Source organism: Oreochromis aureus, linkage group 10 (assembly GCF_013358895.1).
Source record: "Oreochromis aureus strain Israel breed Guangdong linkage group 10, ZZ_aureus, whole genome shotgun sequence".
NCBI lineage: Eukaryota > Metazoa > Chordata > Actinopteri > Cichliformes > Cichlidae > Oreochromis > Oreochromis aureus.
This window is the reverse complement of record NC_052951.1, coordinates 8,239,126-8,246,479: the sequence shown is the minus strand read 5'-3', so window position 1 is coordinate 8,246,479 and position 7,354 is coordinate 8,239,126. Positions and strand designations below refer to the sequence as shown.

Here is a 7,354-nt window from a genome sequence, read left to right as displayed (position 1 = left end):
GCAGGAGATATGCCAATTATTTATTGTTGAAAGATGCCTGACAAAAGAGGCCCTATAAACCTGACAGCTTTTTCCTTTTTTATGTCAGTCCAGCTTCTTAAAACGGGAACCCAGACAACGGACTTCTGCAAGAGGTCTGACCCCAGTCTTAACCCCATACAGGTGGTACACATGAAGCACAGAGGAAACATTGCAATGGGAGGCCTGCTCTCAGAGATCTTTTAGACAAGCACAAAGACAGCTCAATGCCACTAAAATGAATCTGCTGAAAAGCAATCCCCTTGAATAGATGAATGGTAAAGTCTCATTAGGTGTGGACTAAAAGCATCTGTTAAAGAGGGAGTCATGAAAAGTAAATTTTTACAACTAAATAGCAGTACCGTATTATGCTGTGAAGGCTGCTCCCTTTCAAGTGTTGTCAGAAATGCAATAGTTGAGGTTCAAAGTTTAAATAGCTCATTTTTCAAGCTCCTCATATACAAGAGGGGAAAAAATGATCTGAATCTGTTGAGCAAAGAGCAAACTTCATAATAAAACAGCTACATCAAGTGTGGTCTTCCAGTTCAGAAGAATAATGTGACTCTTGTCTGATTGCTGCTCAGTTGAGTCCAACTACAGAGTTGAACTATGAACCGTGATTAAAGCCAACATCCCCCTACAGAGCTACAACTGCATCTCTGCACATTCCAGGAAACTCAGCCAGCTGAAGACAGCAAATACACCGGAGAGGAGGAGGAGGAGACATAAACAACGCAAGATAGTTTGAGAGCTCCACCGATGTTTACTGTCTCACTAAGTGCATTTCATCCCCGTTGCTTTCACAGCAGCAGCGGTATTTCAGCATTCAGTACAGAGGGGCTGCTGATGCCACGGGTCTGTGTACAGAGGGCTCAGTCACAGGCTGAAGAGACTGTTTGGACAATGTAGGTGTCAGACACACTGCCTGTCTGGAATAACGATTCACTTCAGCTGCTACAAAACATCCTCTGGTTCCTTTATGAAGAAGGTGGTTCTGGGAAAAAACAAAAAACCCCAAAAACTATCTTGACTGCTTTTAAAAGTCTAAGTGTTGAAAACTGACGAGGAATTCCTTCTTTGTTTGAACTGGTGCGTTCTATCAGGGAGAAAAGTCTGCATTTGCTTCAAACAGGCACTGAATGACATGCCAGAGATTAGCCTCTGAAGGTCACAGTCTTAGCCTATCCTTTCAGATGCTTTTTACAATGGAACCCCGGGCCCTTTTGAACAACAGGAAGAATGTCATCTGGTTACTTTTCAAGGCACGGAGATACCATTCACTGTGGCCAACAATGGAAGCAAACAGGACCAGAGGGTTAGGAGGTTATAAAGGACCCCATTCTAAGCACCGCTCGCTCTCCAGCACGGTGCACGGACACAGAAAAAACACACCCACACACTGAGGCCCGGAGAAGTGGTGTAACTGATGATAAGCTGTGGAGGGTCATGGCAAAGTGCTGTGCACTGACCGCTCTCCTTGACAGCTCTCTCAGCACAGCCTACGTCCCTTTCCAGCACAGAGCTTAACACCCAGACCAAGCCTCTGAGCCCCATACCCACTGTCAAAGTCATTCACTGCTTTGTCAGTTTGAAAGACAACTGTATGATACCCTAAAGTATATCCTTCTGGCAACTGTGACCTGCTCAAAATTACAAAGAGAAAAAAACCAAAAAGTCAAGTAGATGAAGTCAGAATGCACTGGCCCAGATGTAGGCCTGCAACTAAGCTTGTATTTGGGCAAAAATTATGTAATCTAACCTTGTAACAGGAGGGGAAAAGGGAGAATTTTAATATACCAGTGTGCTATTTTCAATGACCAGGCCTTAACAAAAATTATATGTCATTATTCAGGTTGTAAAGCTTGTCCCAAAAAAGGCTCTCAGGCAACAGACAGAACTGAAATACTTCACCAATTTAGTGTCTAATGAACCCTCTGAAATATTAAAAATAAAGCCCAATTAGCCGAGAGCATTTTACATCTCCTCCCTCTCTAATCCTCTCACAGCTTAGCTTTATCTAAAGTCTGCGCCAACTATGACACTTTGAGCTCACTCTCCCCTTTATCCCCACCACTTGATATCCTCTACAGCTTCACCGGTGCTTTGTTGTGGCATTCTTTCTGACCCCACAGACTTGGGTCAGACTCTGAGCCTCCCTGTCGGTGGATAATGATGCCCTGATATGTACAGTTGGCATGGTCACTGGAAAACTGCAGCAATAACCGTGGACATGCTAATGGCATCTATTAGGATCACTTAAGAGTGATATGGGACTTGTCTGGCGACCTCTTATTACACAGCGCTTGGTACTAGGGGGCGGAGAGTGCCAGTGGAGGGTCAGTGATCCAACTGAGACGCCCTTATCTTGTGCCATAAACAGATAACAGTATCTGCCCTGCTCTTCTGCTGTTCCTGTGAAGATGGAGGTGGATAAACAACCCCGTCATCTGCAATGCCTCTGACAAGCCTGATCACACAGATGCTCTCCTAGACCTAGCCCCGTTTGTCCTGCTGCACTAACTGTTGTTATTGCTGTGAATGGCACTGTGAGGCTTAGAGATTTGTCCATGATTACCCTCAAGCTGAAGACATAACAATTTCAGAAAGCCCTTTGCTCCTGGTGTTTGTAACATCACTCCCTGGCTTAAGGGCTCGGCTTTGCTGATTATGCAAACTACCAAGCAAGAGTCTTTTTTTTTTTTTTTGTTACCCTAATTGGACCTGCCAGCTAGCATGCAAATCTATGCACAAAAATGCAGCAAACAAAGAAACAAACTGTATCTTCATATGAAGGCTACTGCCTGTGGTCACTGCACAAAATAAAAGCACCCACGTGAGCCAAACAGAATACCATGCAAACAGCTGACCCACAGCCTCAGCCTTGCAGTTGAGTCTCTTTTCTCAGAGATATCCAGAAGTTGCCCATCATGCCGTAAACACTTGATCTGGATGTATCATGTGGCTGCAGTTCTCTATGCTTAGTCTGACCTGCGTTTGACCCACATACTGAGTCTCCTGACTTTCTCACAGAGGCTACCAAAGATCTCTTCCCTGTCTGAAACCAGACTCATTCAGCTGAGAAGACATTGGGTGGCCTCAGAGAGTTTCTCCAAGTGGTGGGTGGCTGAGTGGGTGAGTGTGGGCTGACAGCTGCCCTGGTGATGGGAGGACTGAAAGGTGGAGATGGCGGGAAGATCAGTGGTACCTAGGAAATCTCAGTCCTGCTGCCTGGCACCTGGGTAGGGGGGCAGCCTTATTTAGCAAATGGATGATAGTCAACAAATCATTCTCATCTAAAATGATCGGGTGTGGAAAATAAAAAATATGCTGGGCATAAAATTCACTGACAACACCTGTGAGCAATTAAACATACACAGGACCCTGCAGGAAAAGAAAAAAGAAAGGTACAAATGTATTGCACTGGGGGAAGAGCACACGGTTACACATTTCCATTTCAAGTACCGTCTCTAAAATGCTACATCAAATCACTGGCTTTGAATAAACCAAAAAATGAGCATCAGCCAAGAGGCTCATTTCGGCACAGAAAAATCATTGCATCAAAAATATGTTGGTTAGCTGAGCAATTTCACAGTCAACAATCAGAGAATCGGGACTGTTCCTCATCAATGTGTTTTAATGAGCTCCCCGTGAATCCCAACAACAGCTGAAACATAAAAGCTGCTCAAGTTCTCTGGTTCACTCTTTGTACCTTGTGATCTGTTATTCATAGTCTTGCTCTGAAGTCTCTCAGAAATAAAGCAGAGCTTTGATGTTATCCTCTTATTACTGCTGTCTGAAACAAGCCTAATGTTGGGAATCAGACAGTTTGGCTGTCGAATGGAGAACCTTCTGCAACACAAAACCATCTGGACTTCAGTTTAAGGTGCTCACAATGATTGGTTTGAACCTTGTGAAGCTAGTCATCACTCACTAATATCTGCTTTGCCATGTGTTTGCAAGAACAACGTGTAAGAATAGCGTCTAGAAAACTGTGTAGGCGTGCATTACAATCACACTCAACTTACTCTAAAGCCTCTAATCGTATGTGTTCTCTACAATATGTAGCTTTTTTCCCCCCATGCCATAGTTTTACGTCACCTGCGGGCCACAGGAAACTGAGAGGCAACAGCAGCCAAGATGCTGCACAAGTATTTTAGAGGAAATTGCCCTCCTCTGCCCACAGTGTAGATCAATATGTTCAAATTTGTCAGTGGCTGGGTGGGAAGGGGAAAAAAAAGAAAAAAAAACTTTGCTTTTCTGTCAGTTTGCCCTCAGCAAAGACTCAGGATTTGTGGTGACAGGTCAAAGAGTCAGCACATGACTCATGGGCAGAGGAGGAGAGACACTTTTGAAAAGGCACGCAGAGATCTAATTAACACATACGTTCAAGTGGTATTTCAATTTGCTGGAACGCTGTAATTTTCTACAGAGCTGACCAGCGTGACATGAACGAATGAACCATGCGCTCATGACATCCAGACTTATCTGCAGCCTCTGTAACTTAGAGCAAACACGTCATTTTAAGACCTAAATAGAAGCAACCACATACCCAGTGGCACACACATGCACACACACAGATATATTCACTGACATAACAGCTGTCATTAGAGGTGAACTGCATTTTACAGATGGGCAGAGGCCTTATATTAATTTGCTGTTGAGCCCCAATTAAGCTTCATTGTGCTGGGAAACAGCATCCCAATGCAAAAAGGGTTCTTGCTACACGATAATTGCACAAAAAAAAAAAGAAAAAAAAAAGTTTAGGGCCCCCCGAGTTTCCCCGACAACAAGGTCTGAAATTTAATTATCCGCTCTTTGGAACATATAGAGGAAGAAAGCTACATTGCAAAACTGCACTTCTGGGCAAGTAATGTGAGGCTCTTGTTTAAGTAAGCGCTGGATATCACAGAGCACATCCTTCCCTCGTTGCTATACACTAGACCAGGGGTCCCCAATCTCAGTCCACGAGGGCCGGTGTCCCTGCAGGTTTTAGATGTGTCCTTGATCCATCACAGCTGATTTAAATGGATAAATTACCTTCTCAACATGTCTTGAAGTTCTCCAGAGGCCTGGTAATGAGCTAATCATGTGATTCAGGTGTGTTGACCCAGGGTGAGATCTAAAACCTGCAGGGACACCGGCCCTCGTGGACTGAGATTGGGGACCCCTGCACTAGACTGTCCCACCTTTGTCGTGGTAAAGAAGAGATAAAGGCTTTTTACATAACGACAGAATTTATTTATATATATATATATATATATATATATATATATATATATATATATATATATATATATATATATATAAAATTTTATTCAAAACGGGCATGCAAATGTAGACAAAACACTTTTTTTATATCGCTGGATAGTTCACAGTTTTATCATCTTACCATGTGAAGCGCAAAGCAGATAACTTCCATAGTCCGGCGAGTCATAGAACAGAAGAGTTGCCTTTTAATCAAATCCGTCACAAGCTCCATGACATTGCAGACCGATTACAGCAATAAAACCAGAGCAGCCAAAGACAACACGGACAGGCTGTGGCAACATTAACATTCCGCCGTGTAAAGATTGGGCTCGGAGGGGGAGAAACGTCGATAGGATCCCATTAGTTAAGTGCGCCCTTAGGATACCCGAAATTTGATCAGAGATAGACCTTTTCCTTCCAGACACGAACCATTAGACGTCCTAGCATTAAAAAAAGAAGCTGCTCTCGTCCTCTGAAACTACTCCTCCTGCACTCCTCCTCCTCCACCTCCTCAGCGGTCGAGGTTGTGCGGCAGGATCAGGATGAGCCCGGTGACGTCAACCTTTTGTTATCACCTTTAACACTTGCTTTTGCAGGTGGAAACACTTCCCCGTGGCGTTATGTTTAAGAGGTGCCATTTGCAGACGCGCCTGGAGAGCAAGGAGGGCGCACAGCATCTGTACAGTCGAGTGGAGACGGCCGAGGTTCTACATCTTGGCAAATGGTTGCACGCTTTCATGATTATATCGGACACTAGCCAGGGGGAGACAACTTTGAAGGTAGCAAGCAGTATAAAATAACCTAACTTGTAACTTTCATCCGCAACTAGCTTTTTATTGGAGAATCACTTACGATTTTGCTTGAGATGAGGCGCAAAACTACCTGCATCATTGTTGATGACATTTTTAATGAGTGAACATACGAGCGTGATGATGATGATGACGATGATACTTTAGCAGGCAAATGCAGCGCAGCTTAATCCACACTGGTGGCCGTCACGTTGCACAATATAAACTAGCTAACCAGCTGAACAAAACACAACATAAGCCCAGTTTGTACAGTTATCATCAGCTCTAATCGAGAATTTATGACTCTTTTCACTAAACTAAAACATAGTTGAGTATCAGAGAGATTTAAGCCTTTGATAGGAGCTTTACAGTAGATACACAGCCAATGCAGGAGAGCAGTACAGTAGCTATAAACCTGTATGTTGCCAGTCAGTGTGCCAGCTGACTGCCCAGGCTCCTGGCTAGCTAACCTAGCCAGCCAGTCTGAAACATACACAGTCCCATTGTTGCCTTCTCAACCTTTCCTAATATTTACGCCACACTCTAGGAGGACGTCACACGGTGTCGGACAGCAGGCGTGTTATAAAGATACAACTACTTACTCTCCGTTTACCTCTGCGAAAGGCATCGTTTAGTACGTCGCCATGGTTTAAAACGGACAGATTTTCTCCCGTTGCCCTGCGCTGCCGAATCACTGCTGTTGCTGCTGTCTGCGGCAGCAACTTCCGGCGCATGCGCTGTAGCTGGGACCGTTCCAGACTGCGCCGTACGCTGCGCAGAACGCCCGAGTGGTTTAAAGGGACAGTGAACTTGAAGCGCGATTGGACGGCTGAATATTTGGACGTGAAATTAGTGAAATACATTAAACTAGTTCCTATATAGGCCAGTAAATAAATATTAGCCTTTAGCTGTCTTTTTTCCTCAGTCTAATTAGATTTGGTTAACAAGCTTTGTAGACAAAATAACAGCAGCTTCATCAGCTGTGGTAAGGTTTTAAACATATTATGTTAAATACTAGACTTACATATATGACAGTACCCTAAAGGGTACAAGCGTGTGTGAAAATAGTGTAAATCATGTGCTATGGGATTCAAGTCAAGTCAAGTGGCTTTTATTGTCATTTCAACCATGCACAGTGGTACAGTACAGAGTGAAATGAGACACCTTTCCTAGGAGTTAGATTTATAATTTATTCATCACAGAAGATTGGAAATTTTTTTGTTACAATAGTTGGAAAACTTAAACACAACCCATATCAAAATAGCTTAAATAATCAGAATAGTGTATGGCTAAATAAAATC

At 43.6% G+C, this 7,354-nt stretch overlaps 1 protein-coding gene across 2 annotated transcripts in view; it reads right to left on the bottom strand.

The window, feature by feature from the left end:
• Positions 1 to 6,795, bottom strand: part of fam222ba (family with sequence similarity 222 member Ba) — a 36,238-nt gene extending 29,443 nt beyond the window's left edge. Inside the window, exon 1 of one of the 2 annotated variants that reach the window (XM_031741614.2) lies at positions 6,656 to 6,795. The gene's annotated coding sequence lies outside the window, so the exon portion shown is untranslated. The other variant, XM_039618346.1, reaches the window with a different exon arrangement.
• Between the last annotated feature and the right edge of the window lie 559 nt (positions 6,796 to 7,354).